The sequence below is a fragment of the Sceloporus occidentalis genome, unplaced genomic scaffold, assembly GCF_023333645.1.
Source record: "Sceloporus occidentalis isolate IW3139 unplaced genomic scaffold, rSceOcc1.0.p SCAF_19, whole genome shotgun sequence".
NCBI classification, from domain to species: Eukaryota; Metazoa; Chordata; class Lepidosauria; order Squamata; family Phrynosomatidae; genus Sceloporus; species Sceloporus occidentalis.
The window spans coordinates 12,315,632-12,343,302 of NW_028316999.1; the positions used below are offsets into that span (position 1 = coordinate 12,315,632).

General features: G+C 45.3%; 4 pseudogenes; all 4 read right to left on the reverse strand.

Annotated features, from left to right (window-relative positions):
- Positions 1-3,840: 3,840 nt before the first annotated feature.
- LOC149302433 (DC-STAMP domain-containing protein 2 pseudogene) lies at positions 3,841-6,504 on the reverse strand (annotated as a pseudogene).
- A 4,426-nt stretch (positions 6,505-10,930) lies between these two features.
- LOC149302434 (DC-STAMP domain-containing protein 2 pseudogene) lies at positions 10,931-13,573 on the reverse strand (annotated as a pseudogene).
- A 4,409-nt stretch (positions 13,574-17,982) lies between these two features.
- Positions 17,983-20,625, reverse strand: LOC149302435 (DC-STAMP domain-containing protein 2 pseudogene; annotated as a pseudogene).
- Positions 20,626-25,028: 4,403 nt separating this feature from the next.
- On the reverse strand, positions 25,029-27,671 carry LOC149302436 (DC-STAMP domain-containing protein 2 pseudogene; annotated as a pseudogene).

The following is a 27,671-nucleotide window of genomic DNA, read 5'->3' on the forward strand; positions in this document are numbered from 1 at the left end:
CCATATCACGTAATGAAACCACAAGGGTTTGCTTTGAGAGCAGCCAAACCACTTTACCAGCAGTTAGACCAAAGGGACTGTAGAAAGAGGTATCTAAAGTGTAAAATTACAGACACATGTTTCTAATTTAAGTTGGTGGAGATCCCAGAACAGTACTGAATGCCCAATTATTGCTTTGGCAGAAATCCCTTAACAGTATGCAAGGATCTCAGCAACTCGGAAATTGGGCTCATTTGCCTCTTATAATTCTAAGTTGGTTGAAGTCTATTATTCACAGAACTTGACAAACTCACTGGGTCAGCATTGAGAGGGTTAAATACCCTTGCTATAAGGTTTTGTTTTTGCTTTACTTGTCCAGTGTGTTTATTTGGTTTTACACCATTAAGATCAATTAAAGTTTAGTCAGGTCATTTAGTCCATTGTGGCTAACTCTGCTTTTGGAGCCTCCTCGTGTATACCGCCTTACTAATCCAACAGACATCCTGGCAGAGGTGCCCCTACCATCTAGGTGCCCTGCCCAAGGTTGCCTGTATGTTCATGCCGGTCTACCTTTTGGGGCTTACATCCTAATGACATTTTCACCACACCACAAGATTGCAGAGTAGAAAAAATGTGTCACGCAGAAAGACTTCATTTCTGCGGCTTATGTGTGTATGCAGGGTGGAAGCCACCAAAACCGGCTAGGAGAAAGGCTTAGCTGTATAAGTAATAGATACATTGATACTGTTCAAACCTGACATTGATTTACCCATGCAGCTTTTTCGCTGAGGCAGCTGTTTCAAAATTCATATCAGTATATTGGAATATTTGAACTCTCCTCAGCTGACCGTATACTAACAGTTTCATAAACTAATGAGATACATTGTTTTATTAGTGCAATTTTTTAGTGATTTAGTTTACTTCAGGGAAGCTGAGATCTGTCTCACTGTGGAACAGGCAGCATTATCTAGTCATTTCCCTGCCCCTTGAAGTTTTTTGACGCATATATTAATGTCTTAAATCTGTAATCTTGAAACATCGTGGCATATGTTTTAGTGTATGGAACTGCAAAACGTAGGACTTGGGGAAAGTGAAAGGTATAAAAGGTTCCCAGAATGTATTTTAAGTAGATTCAAAGTAAACCTGTGTTTAAACTCTGTTTAAAGTTTGTTGGTTAAATTATTTTACACTACAATGAGAGATGGACAGTGTGGAGAAAAACCAACTAAGGTCTAGATTGGTTAAAGTTAAACTCTAGCCACGATATGTCTTTTGATGTTTGTGATAGCCGAGGGTCGCCTATTATTTTCCTGTTTTTTATGCAAAAGCATAGAGCGATTAATCAGAATTCGTTTGCGCTGTTTCCCCGCCCTGAGCTTTTTGCCTTGCTGGAGATGCGTTCCATTGAACAGCTCTGGAGCCGCAGTGTCTCCAGCAGGTGTTTATTCCTTTTCTTTCACGTAAACAAAACCCCAAAATATTCAAGTAGGTCCTATGTACTTTAATATGCATTAATCGTTGGTAAGGTATTTTGGGGCTGGATTAATTCCTCTTTGTATGCCAAAAGCTCAGATTTTTTCCCCCCACAAAATACTCTTTGATTTCATAGATAACAGGATGACACACTCCTAGGCCTGATGGCAGAAAGGGTGGTGGTGTAGGCATCCTTCTCTCACCTGACTGCACCTTCCAGCATATACCAAGCCCTCCCTCCCTCTCATTCTGTTCCTTTGAAGTTCACACAATCCATCTTTTCTCTCCACTCTCTCTTCAAATTGCTGTCATATATCGCCCTCCAGGCCCTACCTCACAGTTATTTGACTGCCTGGCTCCCTTTCTTCCTCTTTCCTAATATCCCCTGCCTTATTCTGGGTGACTTTAACATTCCTTTAGATATATCTAACAACTCTGCTAGCTCCAAACTCCTCTCCCCGACATCCTCCTCTGGTCTCTCTCAATAGACGCACACTGAGGGACACTCACTTGATCTGGTTTTCTCCAGATCATGCTCCCTTTCAGATTTCTCCATCTACCCCTTCCCTCTGTCTGACCACCACCTTTTATCCTTTTCTCCAGTGCTAACCCCTACTAAAACAAACTTACATCCCTCACATTCGGTCCCTCGCCAGATCCTGACGCTTGCACCTAAAAAACATCTCTCGTGTCCGCCCATTCCTCACCCAAGAATCCACAAAAACTCTGGTTCATTCACTTATCATTTCCCGTCTTGGCTACTGCAACACTCTTCTGGTTGGCATTCAACTGTCGCTGCTAGGCTTATCTTCCTTGCACGACGCTCCTCTTCTGCTTCCCCACTCTGTGAAACCCTCCACTGGCTCCCAATTGCCTTTAGAATTAAATTTAAAATCCTGGTACTGACATATAAGGCCATCCATAATACGGTCCCTCCATACATTTCTGACCTCATTAGCAAATACTCTCCTACTCGATCCCTACGTTCTTCCCATGGGCTAAGGCTCTCCTCCTTACTTATCACCTCTTCCTTTTCCCGTCTACAAGATTTCACTCGAGCTGCCATATATCTCTGGAATCTACTCCCAAGGAACCTTCAGCATTCACCCTCCCTCCCGACATTCAAGAAACATCTCAAAACCCACTTCTTCAGAGAAGCATACCATCTTAGCTGCTAGAACTTCCTTGTCATTGATACAACCACCACACTACCTCTCACCCTTTCTCTGTGCCTTATGTTTGTCACCCCATTCCCTCAAGATTGTAAGCTTGCGAGCAGGGCTCTCTCTGTCAATTCTTGTCTTGTCATTTCCCTTGAATTCATGTACTGTATTAAGCGCTGCGTAAACTGTTGGCGCTATATAAGTAAAAGATAATAATAATAATAATAATAATAATAATAATGGGGAATGAGCTATACGCTTGTTTGGCTTAATTTACTGAGTGGTAAAATGTGACTTGCACCCCATCTTTTTTTTTTATCCCTATGTTCATATCTACTACAATTTAAATAGAAGCAGTACACATTAGTACTCATAAACATCTGGGACTATGCTATGCAGCTTATACTACAACATGACCATTGAATCTGAATGCGGGAATTGACCATTCGGGTAATTTTCGTTTTAGTTTTCCCATTATATATTTTTCGGTAGCATTAAAATTTAAAGAGATGCTGAAACCTGTGAATTTGGCGATTAAAGCCAGCAAAACTAAATACCTCCCAGATGCGAATGGCTTTGAAAATGATGCATTAGTCTAGTTCTATATTCAGTAGGTATAGACGATCTACTGTCAGCAATACTGACCTAAAGTGCTAGCTTCTTGTCGTAAGAATGGATTGGGCATTCAGTTTGCAGTAATGACTGACATCTGGGGACATTAAATATTGAAAGGAATACGTACAGTAGACCTGAAATATTAATCCTTTTTTGTTAGTTTTCTTAAAAAAAAAAAAAAAAAAAAGAACATTTAAAATGTCTTAAAAGAAACCTGCTATTTGTTTTCCCAAAGCCAAAGTCAAAATTTATTTAAGAGTGAAAGGCGCAAAAAACAGTGGTCTAAACTGTCTAAAAGGACGCCGACACTTTTGGTGGTTGCCACGTTCAAAATCTGGATCACTTAAAAGTTTCTGGATTCGTTGAAGGTCATAATTCTGATCTTAACCCTCTACGCTGTGCGTTTTCTTCACTGAGAGCTCCAGAGAAAGTGTCCAGCTTCTTTGATGTGTCGGTGTCTTCTTTCCCATGTGCCCATATAAAAAAGCCTTGAAGTTCACTCAGACTTGCATGCAGCAGGAACAGGATGCAAGCCGATTCACTTGGTGGTGAAGGGATTACAAAGGAAATTTAGGTAGAAGAAGGGGTGGGTATAGTTCTGAATTCCATTCTAGTTTCCACCTCCATTCTTCACCGCCCGCCGCCCTCTCCTATTGGGTGGCTTCTGCCGCGCGGGGGTGACCAGATCCCTCTTCCTTCGTGCTTCTGTCCACTTTGTGAATGGGGGGGCCGTGTGGTCCTCAGAATCTGAAGAGTCGGTGACCTCTGTTGAGTTCTGATATTCAAAATCTGTATCTTCAGAGTCCTCACTGGATTCAACCTCACTGATTCCTGAGCTCTCATCTTCCTCCCTGCCACGGACCTCCTCCTTATACTTCTCCAGGAGCTTCTCGCCTAACGCTGCTCTGCTACCCTGGCTACGGAGAACCTGTTTGAGGCGATCCTTCACAAACTCTTTCAGCTTCTTCCTCTTTCCTTTCTCTTCAGCCTTCATGGTTTTCATGGCATCGATCCAGAGGTGGACCTGTTCTTCGTCACTGGAGTCGACCTCCTCTTCGATAGCCTCAGAGTATGCCAGTGGAGCCATACAAATTGTGCAGATGTTATCAAGGATCTCAAAGCAGCCCCTGCAGTACATCCCTTTACAGCCTGGGGTGATGCAGGCCAGGCAGTCCTGCCCCTCGCTGCCAGTGATTATCTTGGCACATGCCATGCAGTACTGCTCATTGGTGCCCAACAGCTGGGCAAACCAGCGGCACCCGGGGAGTTTTGCCGCTAGGACCTGCAGGAAGCTAGAGTGCCCCCCGTCCTCTGCATTCATCCTCACGCTCCTGATCAAGGAGTCCTCAATGTTTGTGCGTTTGGTTATCAAGTTGTTGTAAAGAAAACAGATGCGCTCCTGCTCCCGGGATGGGTAATAATAGGCACAGATTACGCGCTGCAGCCTCCGTATGTAGACGCCAAATATCGCAATGAGGAAGCACAGGCCATACATTGAGCCTATGAGTATGTATCCTTTAAAGTCTGGGGCGGACGGAGCCACTAGGCATTTCTTTGACAAAACTGTCAAGTTCCCTCTCTGAAGGATGTCAAACGCAGACACCACATTGGAGAAGATTTCGCTGGCATAACCGGAGCCGTTGATCAGCACAGAGAACGTCACCGGAGCTCTGGCAACCACGTCCGCTTGCAGCAGGTAATACACCATGTCCAGCACCCAGTAGATGATGAAGTCCATCACCATCATGAATGCGACCACCAGAACATTTCGGAAGACGTTGATGATGTCAAAAGAATATCCCTTCCTCTCACGTTTGGTCAGGTAAAGCGAACCTGGCAGGATGAAGTTGTAGGCCTCTCTGGCGGAAAGGGGCAGGAGGGTTCTGCGCCCTTGCTTGGCTCTCATCACGTCCAGCTCTATGAAGGACCGTGTTATGTAGATATTGTCGTGGTTATCTTCATAGAGGTACTTGCGCTGGTACCGAGCGGCCATGATGTAGATGAAGAGGCAAACAAATGTCATTGAATAGCTGAACATGCTGAGCACATCCAGATAGGGGTTCAGTGTGCTCTGCACTTCGCTCATTATGCCGACTGCCACCTGCTTGATGCTCTTGCTGGAGTTCAGGTTTATGTCGAAGTCGTGAATAACCGTCACGTTAAACTCAAACTTGTCCTTGATGTTGCGGAGCATGTTGATGATGGGGTTTTTCACATGCTTTCGGACATATTTCTGGAGATACTTTGGCAGGAGGCATAGGATTGTAACGGTTTTAGCCAGTCCACACAGCGGTTTGAAGGCGTCCACAATGTAGCACAGGAATGACAAGAATGACATCACCTGGAAGCACTGATTCCGCGCCGTGTCAAATATTTTCCTGCACTTTAGATAGGGAACTTCCAGTTCCTCGTTACAGACCTCCCCGATATTGGCGATAAAACGCCACACATTCCGCAGCACGCGTCCAATGTGCTTCACTCCGTCTGTCACCGTCTTGAAGAACTTTCTGGCCCGATCGGCCACCCCTTTCAGCCTCTGGCCGATGTTCTTCAGAATATCCAGCGCACTCACTAACGGCCTTTTAACTTTTTCCAGGAGCTCCTTGGTCTGGTTCATGGCCAGTTCCACGCCGCAGGACACGGACTCAGATGAGCGCCGGAAATTCTCCAAGGTGTTGGCTGCAGGTCCCTGTAAGGCCAGCGAGAAGGCGACCAGGAGCACGATGGTCTTCCCCTCAATTGAGAAGAGCTGGGGCAGCATAAGGAACACTGTGACCCGCATCTTCATGAAGAAGGCCATGCCGAGGGTGAGGAGGATGCAGATGACCACTGAGGACACGATGCAGTACTTCAGGTTATAGTTCTTCACAAAGAGGACGATGGCCGCATACATGGCGGTGAGAATCAACCCAAAGGTGAAGGCGCCACAGCTCCTCAGAGAAGATTTCACCGCATTGTCCTCTCGGAGTTGGGCTCTCACCTCCTTTTTGTCCTCGTCAATGTAATCCTCGGCGCTCACTTCCTCGACCTTCACTTCTTCAGGGCACAGGTTTGACAAGCAATTGCGGGAGCAGTCACAGGGGCAGTCGCGGGGGCAGTCGCAGTCCCGCAGGCAGTCGCAGGGGCAGTCGCAGGGGCACTTGCGCTTGCAGGGGCACTTGCAGGAGCAAGGACAGTTGCAGGAACAGGCGCAGGGGCAGGTACTCCGGCATAGGCCACATGTGGTTTTGCAGCAGGTACACATCCATTCCCAGGGACCTAGTGTTGTCCCCATCTTGTCAGTTGTTTTTTTGCAACAATATCTGCCCTGACTTGCCTCACTCAGCGATCACAAAAGCAGGAGAAGAAATGGGTCAAAATGAAGAAATAAAAGTCAGTCTCTTAACTAATCTTTTGCACTACTGGAGGTTCAGTCACTACAAGTAGCTTGCTGTCTCCTCTAGTACTGAAGCTCCACGCCCAGTGCGAGGTTATTATGCTCTGATGATGTCACAATAGCACTGCTGTCATGACAGGGAGAGCAGGGCACATGCCAGCACCTACGGGGGAGGGGCACCTTGCTTTTTATTAAGATAAACTGACATAACAGTTATGAGAAGCTTATTAAACTATCTATCTATCTATCTATATATATATATATATTTATCTCTCTCTCTCTTTCTCTCTCTCTCTCTCTCTCTCTCTCTCTATATATATATATATATATATATATATATATATACATACATTAAATTACATACCCTTTAAGTCATAAAATCTGATTGTAGTCAGAAAAATCTGTGTGGCACAATTCAGTGGTTGACTAAAAGATAATAAAGGGTATGAGCCAAAATGCATGTAAGGACCATATCACGTAATGAAACCACAAGGGTTTGCTTTGAGAGCAGCCAAACCACTTTACCAGCAGTTAGACCAAAGGGACTGTAGAAAGAGGTATCTAAAGTGTAAAATTACAGACACATGTTTCTAATTTAAGTTGGTGGAGATCCCAGAACAGTACTGAATGCCCAATTATTGCTTTGGCAGAAATCCCTTAACAGTATGCAAGGATCTCAGCAACTCGGAAATTGGGCTCATTTGCCTCTTATAATTCTAAGTTGGTTGAAGTCTATTATTCACAGAACTTGACAAACTCACTGGGTCAGCATTGAGAGGGTTAAATACCCTTGCTATAAGGTTTTGTTTTTGCTTTACTTGTCCAGTGTGTTTATTTGGTTTTACACCATTAAGATCAATTAAAGTTTAGTCAGGTCATTTAGTCCATTGTGGCTAACTCTGCTTTTGGAGCCTCCTCGTGTATACCGCCTTACTAATCCAACAGACATCCTGGCAGAGGTGCCCCTACCATCTAGGTGCCCTGCCCAAGGTTGCCTGTATGTTCATGCCGGTCTACCTTTTGGGGCTTACATCCTAATGACATTTTCACCACACCACAAGATTGCAGAGTAGAAAAAATGTGTCACGCAGAAAGACTTCATTTCTGCGGCTTATGTGTGTATGCAGGGTGGAAGCCACCAAAACCGGCTAGGAGAAAGGCTTAGCTGTATAAGTAATAGATACATTGATACTGTTCAAACCTGACATTGATTTACCCATGCAGCTTTTTCGCTGAGGCAGCTGTTTCAAAATTCATATCAGTATATTGGAATATTTGAACTCTCCTCAGCTGACCGTATACTAACAGTTTCATAAACTAATGAGATACATTGTTTTATTAGTGCAATTTTTTAGTGATTTAGTTTACTTCAGGGAAGCTGAGATCTGTCTCACTGTGGAACAGGCAGCATTATCTAGTCATTTCCCTGCCCCTTGAAGTTTTTTGACGCATATATTAATGTCTTAAATCTGTAATCTTGAAACATCGTGGCATATGTTTTAGTGTATGGAACTGCAAAACGTAGGACTTGGGGAAAGTGAAAGGTATAAAAGGTTCCCAGAATGTATTTTAAGTAGATTCAAAGTAAACCTGTGTTTAAACTCTGTTTAAAGTTTGTTGGTTAAATTATTTTACACTACAATGAGAGATGGACAGTGTGGAGAAAAACCAACTAAGGTCTAGATTGGTTAAAGTTAAACTCTAGCCACGATATGTCTTTTGATGTTTGTGATAGCCGAGGGTCGCCTATTATTTTCCTGTTTTTTATGCAAAAGCATAGAGCGATTAATCAGAATTCGTTTGCGCTGTTTCCCCGCCCTGAGCTTTTTGCCTTGCTGGAGATGCGTTCCATTGAACAGCTCTGGAGCCGCAGTGTCTCCAGCAGGTGTTTATTCCTTTTCTTTCACGTAAACAAAACCCCAAAATATTCAAGTAGGTCCTATGTACTTTAATATGCATTAATCGTTGGTAAGGTATTTTGGGGCTGGATTAATTCCTCTTTGTATGCCAAAAGCTCAGATTTTTTCCCCCCACAAAATACTCTTTGATTTCATAGATAACAGGATGACACACTCCTAGGCCTGATGGCAGAAAGGGTGGTGGTGTAGGCATCCTTCTCTCACCTGACTGCACCTTCCAGCATATACCAAGCCCTCCCTCCCTCTCATTCTGTTCCTTTGAAGTTCACACAATCCATCTTTTCTCTCCACTCTCTCTTCAAATTGCTGTCATATATCGCCCTCCAGGCCCTACCTCACAGTTATTTGACTGCCTGGCTCCCTTTCTTCCTCTTTCCTAATATCCCCTGCCTTATTCTGGGTGACTTTAACATTCCTTTAGATATATCTAACAACTCTGCTAGCTCCAAACTCCTCTCCCCGACATCCTCCTCTGGTCTCTCTCAATAGACGCACACTGAGGGACACTCACTTGATCTGGTTTTCTCCAGATCATGCTCCCTTTCAGATTTCTCCATCTACCCCTTCCCTCTGTCTGACCACCACCTTTTATCCTTTTCTCCAGTGCTAACCCCTACTAAAACAAACTTACATCCCTCACATTCGGTCCCTCGCCAGATCCTGACGCTTGCACCTAAAAAACATCTCTCGTGTCCGCCCATTCCTCACCCAAGAATCCACAAAAACTCTGGTTCATTCACTTATCATTTCCCGTCTTGGCTACTGCAACACTCTTCTGGTTGGCATTCAACTGTCGCTGCTAGGCTTATCTTCCTTGCACGACGCTCCTCTTCTGCTTCCCCACTCTGTGAAACCCTCCACTGGCTCCCAATTGCCTTTAGAATTAAATTTAAAATCCTGGTACTGACATATAAGGCCATCCATAATACGGTCCCTCCATACATTTCTGACCTCATTAGCAAATACTCTCCTACTCGATCCCTACGTTCTTCCCATGGGCTAAGGCTCTCCTCCTTACTTATCACCTCTTCCTTTTCCCGTCTACAAGATTTCACTCGAGCTGCCATATATCTCTGGAATCTACTCCCAAGGAACCTTCAGCATTCACCCTCCCTCCCGACATTCAAGAAACATCTCAAAACCCACTTCTTCAGAGAAGCATACCATCTTAGCTGCTAGAACTTCCTTGTCATTGATACAACCACCACACTACCTCTCACCCTTTCTCTGTGCCTTATGTTTGTCACCCCATTCCCTCAAGATTGTAAGCTTGCGAGCAGGGCTCTCTCTGTCAATTCTTGTCTTGTCATTTCCCTTGAATTCATGTACTGTATTAAGCGCTGCGTAAACTGTTGGCGCTATATAAGTAAAAGATAATAATAATAATAATAATAATAATAATGGGGAATGAGCTATACGCTTGTTTGGCTTAATTTACTGAGTGGTAAAATGTGACTTGCACCCCATCTTTTTTTTTTATCCCTATGTTCATATCTACTACAATTTAAATAGAAGCAGTACACATTAGTACTCATAAACATCTGGGACTATGCTATGCAGCTTATACTACAACATGACCATTGAATCTGAATGCGGGAATTGACCATTCGGGTAATTTTCGTTTTAGTTTTCCCATTATATATTTTTCGGTAGCATTAAAATTTAAAGAGATGCTGAAACCTGTGAATTTGGCGATTAAAGCCAGCAAAACTAAATACCTCCCAGATGCGAATGGCTTTGAAAATGATGCATTAGTCTAGTTCTATATTCAGTAGGTATAGACGATCTACTGTCAGCAATACTGACCTAAAGTGCTAGCTTCTTGTCGTAAGAATGGATTGGGCATTCAGTTTGCAGTAATGACTGACATCTGGGGACATTAAATATTGAAAGGAATACGTACAGTAGACCTGAAATATTAATCCTTTTTTGTTAGTTTTCTTAAAAAAAAAAAAAAAAAAAGAACATTTAAAATGTCTTAAAAGAAACCTGCTATTTGTTTTCCCAAAGCCAAAGTCAAAATTTATTTAAGAGTGAAAGGCGCAAAAAACAGTGGTCTAAACTGTCTAAAAGGACGCCGACACTTTTGGTGGTTGCCACGTTCAAAATCTGGATCACTTAAAAGTTTCTGGATTCGTTGAAGGTCATAATTCTGATCTTAACCCTCTACGCTGTGCGTTTTCTTCACTGAGAGCTCCAGAGAAAGTGTCCAGCTTCTTTGATGTGTCGGTGTCTTCTTTCCCATGTGCCCATATAAAAAAGCCTTGAAGTTCACTCAGACTTGCATGCAGCAGGAACAGGATGCAAGCCGATTCACTTGGTGGTGAAGGGATTACAAAGGAAATTTAGGTAGAAGAAGGGGTGGGTATAGTTCTGAATTCCATTCTAGTTTCCACCTCCATTCTTCACCGCCCGCCGCCCTCTCCTATTGGGTGGCTTCTGCCGCGCGGGGGTGACCAGATCCCTCTTCCTTCGTGCTTCTGTCCACTTTGTGAATGGGGGGCCGTGTGGTCCTCAGAATCTGAAGAGTCGGTGACCTCTGTTGAGTTCTGATATTCAAAATCTGTATCTTCAGAGTCCTCACTGGATTCAACCTCACTGATTCCTGAGCTCTCATCTTCCTCCCTGCCACGGACCTCCTCCTTATACTTCTCCAGGAGCTTCTCGCCTAACGCTGCTCTGCTACCCTGGCTACGGAGAACCTGTTTGAGGCGATCCTTCACAAACTCTTTCAGCTTCTTCCTCTTTCCTTTCTCTTCAGCCTTCATGGTTTTCATGGCATCGATCCAGAGGTGGACCTGTTCTTCGTCACTGGAGTCGACCTCCTCTTCGATAGCCTCAGAGTATGCCAGTGGAGCCATACAAATTGTGCAGATGTTATCAAGGATCTCAAAGCAGCCCCTGCAGTACATCCCTTTACAGCCTGGGGTGATGCAGGCCAGGCAGTCCTGCCCCTCGCTGCCAGTGATTATCTTGGCACATGCCATGCAGTACTGCTCATTGGTGCCCAACAGCTGGGCAAACCAGCGGCACCCGGGGAGTTTTGCCGCTAGGACCTGCAGGAAGCTAGAGTGCCCCCCGTCCTCTGCATTCATCCTCACGCTCCTGATCAAGGAGTCCTCAATGTTTGTGCGTTTGGTTATCAAGTTGTTGTAAAGAAAACAGATGCGCTCCTGCTCCCGGGATGGGTAATAATAGGCACAGATTACGCGCTGCAGCCTCCGTATGTAGACGCCAAATATCGCAATGAGGAAGCACAGGCCATACATTGAGCCTATGAGTATGTATCCTTTAAAGTCTGGGGCGGACGGAGCCACTAGGCATTTCTTTGACAAAACTGTCAAGTTCCCTCTCTGAAGGATGTCAAACGCAGACACCACATTGGAGAAGATTTCGCTGGCATAACCGGAGCCGTTGATCAGCACAGAGAACGTCACCGGAGCTCTGGCAACCACGTCCGCTTGCAGCAGGTAATACACCATGTCCAGCACCCAGTAGATGATGAAGTCCATCACCATCATGAATGCGACCACCAGAACATTTCGGAAGACGTTGATGATGTCAAAAGAATATCCCTTCCTCTCACGTTTGGTCAGGTAAAGCGAACCTGGCAGGATGAAGTTGTAGGCCTCTCTGGCGGAAAGGGGCAGGAGGGTTCTGCGCCCTTGCTTGGCTCTCATCACGTCCAGCTCTATGAAGGACCGTGTTATGTAGATATTGTCGTGGTTATCTTCATAGAGGTACTTGCGCTGGTACCGAGCGGCCATGATGTAGATGAAGAGGCAAACAAATGTCATTGAATAGCTGAACATGCTGAGCACATCCAGATAGGGGTTCAGTGTGCTCTGCACTTCGCTCATTATGCCGACTGCCACCTGCTTGATGCTCTTGCTGGAGTTCAGGTTTATGTCGAAGTCGTGAATAACCGTCACGTTAAACTCAAACTTGTCCTTGATGTTGCGGAGCATGTTGATGATGGGGTTTTTCACATGCTTTCGGACATATTTCTGGAGATACTTTGGCAGGAGGCATAGGATTGTAACGGTTTTAGCCAGTCCACACAGCGGTTTGAAGGCGTCCACAATGTAGCACAGGAATGACAAGAATGACATCACCTGGAAGCACTGATTCCGCGCCGTGTCAAATATTTTCCTGCACTTTAGATAGGGAACTTCCAGTTCCTCGTTACAGACCTCCCCGATATTGGCGATAAAACGCCACACATTCCGCAGCACGCGTCCAATGTGCTTCACTCCGTCTGTCACCGTCTTGAAGAACTTTCTGGCCCGATCGGCCACCCCTTTCAGCCTCTGGCCGATGTTCTTCAGAATATCCAGCGCACTCACTAACGGCCTTTTAACTTTTTCCAGGAGCTCCTTGGTCTGGTTCATGGCCAGTTCCACGCCGCAGGACACGGACTCAGATGAGCGCCGGAAATTCTCCAAGGTGTTGGCTGCAGGTCCCTGTAAGGCCAGCGAGAAGGCGACCAGGAGCACGATGGTCTTCCCCTCAATTGAGAAGAGCTGGGGCAGCATAAGGAACACTGTGACCCGCATCTTCATGAAGAAGGCCATGCCGAGGGTGAGGAGGATGCAGATGACCACTGAGGACACGATGCAGTACTTCAGGTTATAGTTCTTCACAAAGAGGACGATGGCCGCATACATGGCGGTGAGAATCAACCCAAAGGTGAAGGCGCCACAGCTCCTCAGAGAAGATTTCACCGCATTGTCCTCTCGGAGTTGGGCTCTCACCTCCTTTTTGTCCTCGTCAATGTAATCCTCGGCGCTCACTTCCTCGACCTTCACTTCTTCAGGGCACAGGTTTGACAAGCAATTGCGGGAGCAGTCACAGGGGCAGTCGCGGGGGCAGTCGCAGTCCCGCGGGCAGTCGCAGGGGCAGTCGCAGGGGCACTTGCGCTTGCAGGGGCACTTGCAGGAGCAAGGACAGTTGCAGGAACAGGCGCAGGGGCAGGTACTCCGGCATAGGCCACATGTGGTTTTGCAGCAGGTACACATCCATTCCCAGGGACCTAGTGTTGTCCCCATCTTGTCAGTTGTTTTTTTGCAACAATATCTGCCCTGACTTGCCTCACTCAGCGATCACAAAAGCAGGAGGAGAAATGGGTCAAAATGAAGAAATAAAAGTCAGTCTCTTTACTAATCTTTTGCACTACTGGAGGTTCAGTCACTACAAGTAGCTTGCTGTCTCCTCTAGTACTGAAGCTCCACGCCCAGTGCGAGGTTATTATGCTCTGATGATGTCACAATAGCACTGCTGTCATGACAGGGAGAGCAGGGCACATGCCAGCACCTACGGGGGAGGGGCACCTTGCTTTTTATTAAGATAAACTGACATAACAGTTATGAGAAGCTTATTAAACTATCTATCTATCTATCTATCTATCTATCTATATATATATATATATTTATCTCTCTCTCTCTTTCTCTCTCTCTCTCTCTCTCTCTCTATATATATATATATATATATATATATATATATATATACATACATTAAATTACATACCCTTTAAGTCATAAAATCTGGTTGTAGTCAGAAAAATCTGTGTGGCACAATTCAGTGGTTGACTAAAAGATAATAAAGGGTATGAGCCAAAATGCATGTAAGGACCATATCACGTAATGAAACCACAAGGGTTTGCTTTGAGAGCAGCCAAACCACTTTACCAGCAGTTAGACCAAAGGGACTGTAGAAAGAGGTATCTAAAGTGTAAAATTACAGACACATGTTTCTAATTTAAGTTGGTGGAGATCCCAGAACAGTACTGAATGCCCAATTATTGCTTTGGCAGAAATCCCTTAACAGTATGCAAGGATCTCAGCAACTCGGAAATTGGGCTCATTTGCCTCTTATAATTCTAAGTTGGTTGAAGTCTATTATTCACAGAACTTGACAAACTCACTGGGTCAGCATTGAGAGGGTTAAATACCCTTGCTATAAGGTTTTGTTTTTGCTTTACTTGTCCAGTGTGTTTATTTGGTTTTACACCATTAAGATCAATTAAAGTTTAGTCAGGTCATTTAGTCCATTGTGGCTAACTCTGCTTTTGGAGCCTCCTCGTGTATACCGCCTTACTAATCCAACAGACATCCTGGCAGAGGTGCCCCTACCATCTAGGTGCCCTGCCCAAGGTTGCCTGTATGTTCATGCCGGTCTACCTTTTGGGGCTTACATCCTAATGACATTTTCACCACACCACAAGATTGCAGAGTAGAAAAAATGTGTCACGCAGAAAGACTTCATTTCTGCGGCTTATGTGTGTATGCAGGGTGGAAGCCACCAAAACCGGCTAGGAGAAAGGCTTAGCTGTATAAGTAATAGATACATTGATACTGTTCAAACCTGACATTGATTTACCCATGCAGCTTTTTCGCTGAGGCAGCTGTTTCAAAATTCATATCAGTATATTGGAATATTTGAACTCTCCTCAGCTGACCGTATACTAACAGTTTCATAAACTAATGAGATACATTGTTTTATTAGTGCAATTTTTTAGTGATTTAGTTTACTTCAGGGAAGCTGAGATCTGTCTCACTGTGGAACAGGCAGCATTATCTAGTCATTTCCCTGCCCCTTGAAGTTTTTTGACGCATATATTAATGTCTTAAATCTGTAATCTTGAAACATCGTGGCATATGTTTTAGTGTATGGAACTGCAAAACGTAGGACTTGGGGAAAGTGAAAGGTATAAAAGGTTCCCAGAATGTATTTTAAGTAGATTCAAAGTAAACCTGTGTTTAAACTCTGTTTAAAGTTTGTTGGTTAAATTATTTTACACTACAATGAGAGATGGACAGTGTGGAGAAAAACCAACTAAGGTCTAGATTGGTTAAAGTTAAACTCTAGCCACGATATGTCTTTTGATGTTTGTGATAGCCGAGGGTCGCCTATTATTTTCCTGTTTTTTATGCAAAAGCATAGAGCGATTAATCAGAATTCGTTTGCGCTGTTTCCCCGCCCTGAGCTTTTTGCCTTGCTGGAGATGCGTTCCATTGAACAGCTCTGGAGCCGCAGTGTCTCCAGCAGGTGTTTATTCCTTTTCTTTCACGTAAACAAAACCCCAAAATATTCAAGTAGGTCCTATGTACTTTAATATGCATTAATCGTTGGTAAGGCATTTTGGGGCTGGATTAATTCCTCTTTGTATGCCAAAAGCTCAGATTTTTTCCCCCCACAAAATACTCTTTGATTTCATAGATAACAGGATGCCACACTCCTAGGCCTGATGGCAGAAAGGGTGGTGGTGTAGGCATCCTTCTCTCACCTGACTGCACCTTCCAGCATATACCAAGCCCTCCCTCCCTCTCATTCTGTTCCTTTGAAGTTCACACAATCCATCTTTTCTCTCCACTCTCTCTTCAAATTGCTGTCATATATCGCCCTCCAGGCCCTACCTCACAGTTATTTGACTGCCTGGCTCCCTTTCTTCCTCTTTCCTAATATCCCCTGCCTTATTCTGGGTGACTTTAACATTCCTTTAGATATATCTAACAACTCTGCTAGCTCCAAACTCCTCTCCCCGACATCCTCCTCTGGTCTCTCTCAATAGACGCACACTGAGGGACACTCACTTGATCTGGTTTTCTCCAGATCATGCTCCCTTTCAGATTTCTCCATCTACCCCTTCCCTCTGTCTGACCACCACCTTTTATCCTTTTCTCCAGTGCTAACCCCTAATAAAACAAACTTACATCCCTCACATTCGGTCCCTCGCCAGATCCTGACGCTTGCACCTAAAAAACATCTCTCGTGTCCGCCCACTCCTCACCCAAGAATCCACAAAAACTCTGGTTCATTCACTTATCATTTCCCGTCTTGGCTACTGCAACACTCTTCTGGTTGGCATTCAACTGTCGCTGCTAGGCTTATCTTCCTTACACGACGCTCCTCTTCTGCTTCCCCACTCTGTGAAACCCTCCACTGGCTCCCAATTGCCTTTAGAATTAAATTTAAAATCCTGGTACTGACATATAAGGCCATCCATAATACGGTCCCTCCATACATTTCTGACCTCATTAGCAAATACTCTCCTACTCGATCCCTACGTTCTTCCCATGGGCTAAGGCTCTCCTCCTTACTTATCACCTCTTCCTTTTCCCGTCTACAAGATTTCACTCGAGCTGCCATATATCTCTGGAATCTACTCCCAAGGAACCTTCAGCATTCACCCTCCCTCCCGACATTCAAGAAACATCTCAAAACCCACTTCTTCAGAGAAGCATACCATCTTAGCTGCTAGAACTTCCTTGTCATTGATACAACCACCACACTACCTCTCACCCTTTCTCTGTGCCTTATGTTTGTCACCCCATTCCCTCAAGATTGTAAGCTTGCGAGCAGGGCTCTCTCTGTCAATTCTTGTCTTGTCATTTCCCTTGAATTCATGTACTGTATTAAGCGCTGCGTAAACTGTTGGCGCTATATAAATAAAAGATAATAATAATAATAATAATAATAATGGGGAATGAGCTATAGTGGTAAAATGTGACTTGCACCCCATCTTTTTTTTTTTATCCCTATGTTCATATCTACTACAATTTAAATAGAAGCAGTACACATTAGTACTCATAAACATCTGGGACTATGCTATGCAGCTTATACTACAACATGACCATTGAATCTGAATGCGGGAATTGACCATTCGGGTAATTTTCGTTTTAGTTTTCCCATTATATATTTTTCGGTAGCATTAAAATTTAAAGAGATGCTGAAACCTGTGAATTTGGCGATTAAAGCCAGCAAAACTAAATACCTCCCAGATGCGAATGGCTTTGAAAATGATGCATCAGTCTAGTTCTATATTCAGTAGGTATAGACGATCTACTGTCAGCAATACTGACCTAAAGTGCTAGCTTCTTGTCGTAAGAATGGATTGGGCATTCAGTTTGCAGTAATGACTGACATCTGGGGACATTAAATATTGAAAGGAATACGTACAGTAGACCTGAAATATTAATCCTTTTTTGTTAGTTTTCTTAAAAAAAAAAAAAAAAGAACATTTAAAATGTCTTAAAAGAAACCTGCTATTTGTTTTCCCAAAGCCAAAGTCAAAATTTATTTAAGAGTGAAAGGCGCAAAAAACAGTGGTCTAAACTGTCTAAAAGGACGCCGACACTTTTGGTGGTTGCCACGTTCAAAATCTGGATCACTTAAAAGTTTCTGGATTCGTTGAAGGTCATAATTCTGATCTTAACCCTCTACGCTGTGCGTTTTCTTCACTGAGAGCTCCAGAGAAAGTGTCCAGCTTCTTTGATGTGTCGGTGTCTTCTTTCCCATGTGCCCATATAAAAAAGCCTTGAAGTTCACTCAGACTTGCATGCAGCAGGAACAGGATGCAAGCCGATTCACTTGGTGGTGAAGGGATTACAAAGGAAATTTAGGTAGAAGAAGGGGTGGGTATAGTTCTGAATTCCATTCTAGTTTCCACCTCCATTCTTCACCGCCCGCCGCCCTCTCCTATTGGGTGGCTTCTGCCGCGCGGGGGTGACCAGATCCCTCTTCCTTCGTGCTTCTGTCCACTTTGTGAATGGGGGGCCGTGTGGTCCTCAGAATCTGAAGAGTCGGTGACCTCTGTTGAGTTCTGATATTCAAAATCTGTATCTTCAGAGTCCTCACTGGATTCAACCTCACTGATTCCTGAGCTCTCATCTTCCTCCCTGCCACGGACCTCCTCCTTATACTTCTCCAGGAGCTTCTCGCCTAACGCTGCTCTGCTACCCTGGCTACGGAGAACCTGTTTGAGGCGATCCTTCACAAACTCTTTCAGCTTCTTCCTCTTTCCTTTCTCTTCAGCCTTCATGGTTTTCATGGCATCGATCCAGAGGTGGACCTGTTCTTCGTCACTGGAGTCGACCTCCTCTTCGATAGCCTCAGAGTATGCCAGTGGAGCCATACAAATTGTGCAGATGTTATCAAGGATCTCAAAGCAGCCCCTGCAGTACATCCCTTTACAGCCTGGGGTGATGCAGGCCAGGCAGTCCTGCCCCTCGCTGCCAGTGATTATCTTGGCACATGCCATGCAGTACTGCTCATTGGTGCCCAACAGCTGGGCAAACCAGCGGCACCCGGGGAGTTTTGCCGCTAGGACCTGCAGGAAGCTAGAGTGCCCCCCGTCCTCTGCATTCATCCTCACGCTCCTGATCAAGGAGTCCTCAATGTTTGTGCGTTTGGTTATCAAGTTGTTGTAAAGAAAACAGATGCGCTCCTGCTCCCGGGATGGGTAATAATAGGCACAGATTACGCGCTGCAGCCTCCGTATGTAGACGCCAAATATCGCAATGAGGAAGCACAGGCCATACATTGAGCCTATGAGTATGTATCCTTTAAAGTCTGGGGCGGACGGAGCCACTAGGCATTTCTTTGACAAAACTGTCAAGTTCCCTCTCTGAAGGATGTCAAACGCAGACACCACATTGGAGAAGATTTCGCTGGCATAACCGGAGCCGTTGATCAGCACAGAGAACGTCACCGGAGCTCTGGCAACCACGTCCGCTTGCAGCAGGTAATACACCATGTCCAGCACCCAGTAGATGATGAAGTCCATCACCATCATGAATGCGACCACCAGAACATTTCGGAAGACGTTGATGATGTCAAAAGAATATCCCTTCCTCTCACGTTTGGTCAGGTAAAGCGAACCTGGCAGGATGAAGTTGTAGGCCTCTCTGGCGGAAAGGGGCAGGAGGGTTCTGCGCCCTTGCTTGGCTCTCATCACGTCCAGCTCTATGAAGGACCGTGTTATGTAGATATTGTCGTGGTTATCTTCATAGAGGTACTTGCGCTGGTACCGAGCGGCCATGATGTAGATGAAGAGGCAAACAAATGTCATTGAATAGCTGAACATGCTGAGCACATCCAGATAGGGGTTCAGTGTGCTCTGCACTTCGCTCATTATGCCGACTGCCACCTGCTTGATGCTCTTGCTGGAGTTCAGGTTTATGTCGAAGTCGTGAATAACCGTCACGTTAAACTCAAACTTGTCCTTGATGTTGCGGAGCATGTTGATGATGGGGTTTTTCACATGCTTTCGGACATATTTCTGGAGATACTTTGGCAGGAGGCATAGGATTGTAACGGTTTTAGCCAGTCCACACAGCGGTTTGAAGGCGTCCACAATGTAGCACAGGAATGACAAGAATGACATCACCTGGAAGCACTGATTCCGCGCCGTGTCAAATATTTTCCTGCACTTTAGATAGGGAACTTCCAGTTCCTCGTTACAGACCTCCCCGATATTGGCGATAAAACGCCACACATTCCGCAGCACGCGTCCAATGTGCTTCACTCCGTCTGTCACCGTCTTGAAGAACTTTCTGGCCCGATCGGCCACCCCTTTCAGCCTCTGGCCGATGTTCTTCAGAATATCCAGCGCACTCACTAACGGCCTTTTAACTTTTTCCAGGAGCTCCTTGGTCTGGTTCATGGCCAGTTCCACGCCGCAGGACACGGACTCAGATGAGCGCCGGAAATTCTCCAAGGTGTTGGCTGCAGGTCCCTGTAAGGCCAGCGAGAAGGCGACCAGGAGCACGATGGTCTTCCCCTCAATTGAGAAGAGCTGGGGCAGCATAAGGAACACTGTGACCCGCATCTTCATGAAGAAGGCCATGCCGAGGGTGAGGAGGATGCAGATGACCACTGAGGACACGATGCAGTACTTCAGGTTATAGTTCTTCACAAAGAGGACGATGGCCGCATACATGGCGGTGAGAATCAACCCAAAGGTGAAGGCGCCACAGCTCCTCAGAGAAGATTTCACCGCATTGTCCTCTCGGAGTTGGGCTCTCACCTCCTTTTTGTCCTCGTCAATGTAATCCTCGGCGCTCACTTCCTCGACCTTCACTTCTTCAGGGCACAGGTTTGACAAGCAATTGCGGGAGCAGTCACAGGGGCAGTCGCGGGGGCAGTCGCAGTCCCGCGGGCAGTCGCAGGGGCAGTCGCAGGGGCACTTGCGCTTGCAGGGGCACTTGCAGGAGCAAGGACAGTTGCAGGAACAGGCGCAGGGGCAGGTACTCCGGCATAGGCCACATGTGGTTTTGCAGCAGGTACACATCCATTCCCAGGGACCTAGTGTTGTCCCCATCTTGTCAGTTGTTTTTTTGCAACAATATCTGCCCTGACTTGCCTCACTCAGCGATCACAAAAGCAGGAGGAGAAATGGGTCAAAATGAAGAAATAAAAGTCAGTCTCTTTACTAATCTTTTGCACTACTGGAGGTTCAGTCACTACAAGTAGCTTGCTGTCTCCTCTAGTACTGAAGCTCCACGCCCAGTGCGAGGTTATTATGCTCTGATGATGTCACAATAGCACTGCTGTCATGACAGGGAGAGCAGGGCACATGCCAGCACCTACGGGGGAGGGGCACCTTGCTTTTTATTAAGATAAACTGACATAACAGTTATGAGAAGCTTATTAAACTATCTATCTATCTATCTATCTATCTATCTATATATATATATATATATTTATCTCTCTCTCTCTTTCTCTCTCTCTCTCTCTCTCTCTCTCTCTCTCTCTCTATATATATATATATATACATACATTAAATTACATACCCTTTAAGTCATAAAATCTGGTTGTAGTCAGAAAAATCTGTGTGGCACAATTCAGTGGTTGACTAAAAGATAATAAAGGGTATGAGCCAAAATGCATGTAAGGACCATATCACGTAATGAAACCACAAGGGTTTGCTTTGAGAGCAGCCAAACCACTTTACCAGCAGTTAGACCAAAGGGACTGTAGAAAGAGGTATCTAAAGTGTAAAATTACAGACACATGTTTCTAATTTAAGTTGGTGGAGATCCCAGAACAGTACTGAATGCCCAATTATTGCTTTGGCAGAAATCCCTTAACAGTATGCAAGGATCTCAGCAACTCGGAAATTGGGCTCATTTGCCTCTTATAATTCTAAGTTGGTTGAAGTCTATTATTCACAGAACTTGACAAACTCACTGGGTCAGCATTGAGAGGGTTAAATACCCTTGCTATAAGGTTTTGTTTTTGCTTTACTTGTCCAGTGTGTTTATTTGGTTTTACACCATTAAGATCAATTAAAGTTTAGTCAGGTCATTTAGTCCATTGTGGCTAACTCTGCTTTTGGAGCCTCCTCGTGTATACCGCCTTACTAATCCAACAGACATCCTGGCAGAGGTGCCCCTACCATCTAGGTGCCCTGCCCAAGGTTGCCTGTATGTTCATGCCGGTCTACCTTTTGGGGCTTACATCCTAATGACATTTTCACCACACCACAAGATTGCAGAGTAGAAAAAATGTGTCACGCAGAAAGACTTCATTTCTGCGGCTTATGTGTGTATGCAGGGTGGAAGCCACCAAAACCGGCTAGGAGAAAGGCTTAGCTGTATAAGTAATAGATACATTGATACTGTTCAAACCTGACATTGATTTACCCATGCAGCTTTTTCGCTGAGGCAGCTGTTTCAAAATTCATATCAGTATATTGGAATATTTGAACTCTCCTCAGCTGACCGTATACTAACAGTTTCATAAACTAATGAGATACATTGTTTTATTAGTGCAATTTTTTAGTGATTTAGTTTACTTCAGGGAAGCTGAGATCTGTCTCACTGTGGAACAGGCAGCATTATCTAGTCATTTCCCTGCCCCTTGAAGTTTTTTGACGCATATATTAATGTCTTAAATCTGTAATCTTGAAACATCGTGGCATATGTTTTAGTGTATGGAACTGCAAAACGTAGGACTTGGGGAAAGTGAAAGGTATAAAAGGTTCCCAGAATGTATTTTAAGTAGATTCAAAGTAAACCTGTGTTTAAACTCTGTTTAAAGTTTGTTGGTTAAATTATTTTACACTACAATGAGAGATGGACAGTGTGGAGAAAAACCAACTAAGGTCTAGATTGGTTAAAGTTAAACTCTAGCCACGATATGTCTTTTGATGTTTGTGATAGCCGAGGGTCGCCTATTATTTTCCTGTTTTTTATGCAAAAGCATAGAGCGATTAATCAGAATTCGTTTGCGCTGTTTCCCCGCCCTGAGCTTTTTGCCTTGCTGGAGATGCGTTCCATTGAACAGCTCTGGAGCCGCAGTGTCTCCAGCAGGTGTTTATTCCTTTTCTTTCACGTAAACAAAACCCCAAAATATTCAAGTAGGTCCTATGTACTTTAATATGCATTAATCGTTGGTAAGGCATTTTGGGGCTGGATTAATTCCTCTTTGTATGCCAAAAGCTCAGATTTTTTCCCCCCACAAAATACTCTTTGATTTCATAGATAACAGGATGCCACACTCCTAGGCCTGATGGCAGAAAGGGTGGTGGTGTAGGCATCCTTCTCTCACCTGACTGCACCTTCCAGCATATACCAAGCCCTCCCTCCCTCTCATTCTGTTCCTTTGAAGTTCACACAATCCATCTTTTCTCTCCACTCTCTCTTCAAATTGCTGTCATATATCGCCCTCCAGGCCCTACCTCACAGTTATTTGACTGCCTGGCTCCCTTTCTTCCTCTTTCCTAATATCCCCTGCCTTATTCTGGGTGACTTTAACATTCCTTTAGATATATCTAACAACTCTGCTAGCTCCAAACTCCTCTCCCCGACATCCTCCTCTGGTCTCTCTCAATAGACGCACACTGAGGGACACTCACTTGATCTGGTTTTCTCCAGATCATGCTCCCTTTCAGATTTCTCCATCTACCCCTTCCCTCTGTCTGACCACCACCTTTTATCCTTTTCTCCAGTGCTAACCCCTAATAAAACAAACTTACATCCCTCACATTCGGTCCCTCGCCAGATCCTGACGCTTGCACCTAAAAAACATCTCTCGTGTCCGCCCATTCCTCACCCAAGAATCCACAAAAACTCTGGTTCATTCACTTATCATTTCCCGTCTTGGCTACTGCAACACTCTTCTGGTTGGCATTCAACTGTCGCTGCTAGGCTTATCTTCCTTGCACGACGCTCCTCTTCTGCTTCCCCACTCTGTGAAACCCTCCACTGGCTCCCAATTGCCTTTAGAATTAAATTTAAAATCCTGGTACTGACATATAAGGCCATCCATAATACGGTCCCTCCATACATTTCTGACCTCATTAGCAAATACTCTCCTACTCGATCCCTACGTTCTTCCTATGGGCTAAGGCTCTCCTCCTTACTTATCACCTCTTCCTTTTCCCGTCTACAAGATTTCACTCGAGCTGCCATATATCTCTGGAATCTACTCCCAAGGAACCTTCAGCATTCACCCTCCCTCCCGACATTCAAGAAACATCTCAAAACCCACTTCTTCAGAGAAGCATACCATCTTAGCTGCTAGAACTTCCTTGTCATTGATACAACCACCACACTACCTCTCACCCTTTCTCTGTGCCTTATGTTTGTCACCCCATTCCCTCAAGATTGTAAGCTTACGAGCAGGGCTCTCTCTGTCAATTCTTGTCTTGTCATTTCCCTTGAATTCATGTACTGTATTAAGCGCTGCGTAAACTGTTGGCGCTATATAAATAAAAGATAATAATAATAATAATAATAATGGGGAATGAGCTATAGTGGTAAAATGTGACTTGCACCCCATCTTTTTTTTTTTATCCCTATGTTCATATCTACTACAATTAAAATAGAAGCAGTACACATTAGTACTCATAAACATCTGGGACTATGCTATGCAGCTTATACTACAACATGACCATTGAATCTGAATGCGGGAATTGACCATTCGGGTAATTTTCGTTTTAGTTTTCCCATTATATATTTTTCGGTAGCATTAAAATTTAAAGAGATGCTGAAACCTGTGAATTTGGCGATTAAAGCCAGCAAAACTAAATACCTCCCAGATGCGAATGGCTTTGAAAATGATGCATCAGTCTAGTTCTATATTCAGTAGGTATAGACGATCTACTGTCAGCAATACTGACCTAAAGTGCTAGCTTCTTGTCGTAAGAATGGATTGGGCATTCAGTTTGCAGTAATGACTGACATCTGGGGACATTAAATATTGAAAGGAATACGTACAGTAGACCTGAAATATTAATCCTTTTTTGTTAGTTTTCTTAAAAAAAAAAAAAAAAAAAGAACATTTAAAATGTCTTAAAAGAAACCTGCTATTTGTTTTCCCAAAGCCAAAGTCAAAATTTATTTAAGAGTGAAAGGCGCAAAAAACAGTGGTCTAAACTGTCTAAAAGGACGCCGACACTTTTGGTGGTTGCCACGTTCAAAATCTGGATCACTTAAAAGTTTCTGGATTCGTTGAAGGTCATAATTCTGATCTTAACCCTCTACGCTGTGCGTTTTCTTCACTGAGAGCTCCAGAGAAAGTGTCCAGCTTCTTTGATGTGTCGGTGTCTTCTTTCCCATGTGCCCATATAAAAAAGCCTTGAAGTTCACTCAGACTTGCATGCAGCAGGAACAGGATGCAAGCCGATTCACTTGGTGGTGAAGGGATTACAAAGGAAATTTAGGTAGAAGAAGGGGTGGGTATAGTTCTGAATTCCATTCTAGTTTCCACCTCCATTCTTCACCGCCCGCCGCCCTCTCCTATTGGGTGGCTTCTGCCGCGCGGGGGTGACCAGATCCCTCTTCCTTCGTGCTTCTGTCCACTTTGTGAATGGGGGGCCGTGTGGTCCTCAGAATCTGAAGAGTCGGTGACCTCTGTTGAGTTCTGATATTCAAAATCTGTATCTTCAGAGTCCTCACTGGATTCAACCTCACTGATTCCTGAGCTCTCATCTTCCTCCCTGCCACGGACCTCCTCCTTATACTTCTCCAGGAGCTTCTCGCCTAACGCTGCTCTGCTACCCTGGCTACGGAGAACCTGTTTGAGGCGATCCTTCACAAACTCTTTCAGCTTCTTCCTCTTTCCTTTCTCTTCAGCCTTCATGGTTTTCATGGCATCGATCCAGAGGTGGACCTGTTCTTCGTCACTGGAGTCGACCTCCTCTTCGATAGCCTCAGAGTATGCCAGTAGAGCCATACAAATTGTGCAGATGTTATCAAGGATCTCAAAGCAGCCCCTGCAGTACATCCCTTTACAGCCTGGGGTGATGCAGGCCAGGCAGTCCTGCCCCTCGCTGCCAGTGATTATCTTGGCACATGCCATGCAGTACTGCTCATTGGTGCCCAACAGCTGGGCAAACCAGCGGCACCCGGGGAGTTTTGCCGCTAGGACCTGCAGGAAGCTAGAGTGCCCCCCGTCCTCTGCATTCATCCTCACGCTCCTGATCAAGGAGTCCTCAATGTTTGTGCGTTTGGTTATCAAGTTGTTGTAAAGAAAACAGATGCGCTCCTGCTCCCGGGATGGGTAATAATAGGCACAGATTACGCGCTGCAGCCTCCGTATGTAGACGCCAAATATCGCAATGAGGAAGCACAGGCCATACATTGAGCCTATGAGTATGTATCCTTTAAAGTCTGGGGCGGACGGAGCCACTAGGCATTTCTTTGACAAAACTGTCAAGTTCCCTCTCTGAAGGATGTCAAACGCAGACACCACATTGGAGAAGATTTCGCTGGCATAACCGGAGCCGTTGATCAGCACAGAGAACGTCACCGGAGCTCTGGCAACCACGTCCGCTTGCAGCAGGTAATACACCATGTCCAGCACCCAGTAGATGATGAAGTCCATCACCATCATGAATGCGACCACCAGAACATTTCGGAAGACGTTGATGATGTCAAAAGAATATCCCTTCCTCTCACGTTTGGTCAGGTAAAGCGAACCTGGCAGGATGAAGTTGTAGGCCTCTCTGGCGGAAAGGGGCAGGAGGGTTCTGCGCCCTTGCTTGGCTCTCATCACGTCCAGCTCTATGAAGGACCGTGTTATGTAGATATTGTCGTGGTTATCTTCATAGAGGTACTTGCACTGGTACCGAGCGGCCATGATGTAGATGAAGAGGCAAACAAATGTCATTGAATAGCTGAACATGCTGAGCACATCCAGATAGGGGTTCAGTGTGCTCTGCACTTCGCTCATTATGCCGACTGCCACCTGCTTGATGCTCTTGCTGGAGTTCAGGTTTATGTCGAAGTCGTGAATAACCGTCACGTTAAACTCAAACTTGTCCTTGATGTTGCGGAGCATGTTGATGATGGGGTTTTTCACATGCTTTCGGACATATTTCTGGAGATACTTTGGCAGGAGGCATAGGATTGTAACGGTTTTAGCCAGTCCACACAGCGGTTTGAAGGCGTCCACAATGTAGCACAGGAATGACAAGAATGACATCACCTGGAAGCACTGATTCCGCGCCGTGTCAAATATTTTCCTGCACTTTAGATAGGGAACTTCCAGTTCCTCGTTACAGACCTCCCCGATATTGGCGATAAAACGCCACACATTCCGCAGCACGCGTCCAATGTGCTTCACTCCGTCTGTCACCGTCTTGAAGAACTTTCTGGCCCGATCGGCCACCCCTTTCAGCCTCTGGCCGATGTTCTTCAGAATATCCAGCGCACTCACTAACGGCCTTTTAACTTTTTCCAGGAGCTCCTTGGTCTGGTTCATGGCCAGTTCCACGCCGCAGGACACGGACTCAGATGAGCGCCGGAAATTCTCCAAGGTGTTGGCTGCAGGTCCCTGTAAGGCCAGCGAGAAGGCGACCAGGAGCACGATGGTCTTCCCCTCAATTGAGAAGAGCTGGGGCAGCATAAGGAACACTGTGACCCGCATCTTCATGAAGAAGGCCATGCCGAGGGTGAGGAGGATGCAGATGACCACTGAGGACACGATGCAGTACTTCAGGTTATAGTTCTTCACAAAGAGGACGATGGCCGCATACATGGCGGTGAGAATCAACCCAAAGGTGAAGGCGCCACAGCTCCTCAGAGAAGATTTCACCGCATTGTCCTCTCGGAGTTGGGCTCTCACCTCCTTTTTGTCCTCGTCAATGTAATCCTCGGCGCTCACTTCCTCGACCTTCACTTCTTCAGGGCACAGGTTTGACAAGCAATTGCGGGAGCAGTCACAGGGGCAGTCGCGGGGGCAGTCGCAGTCCCGCGGGCAGTCGCAGGGGCAGTCGCAGGGGCACTTGCGCTTGCAGGGGCACTTGCAGGAGCAAGGACAGTTGCAGGAACAGGCGCAGGGGCAGGTACTCCGGCATAGGCCACATGTGGTTTTGCAGCAGGTACACATCCATTCCCAGGGACCTAGTGTTGTCCCCAT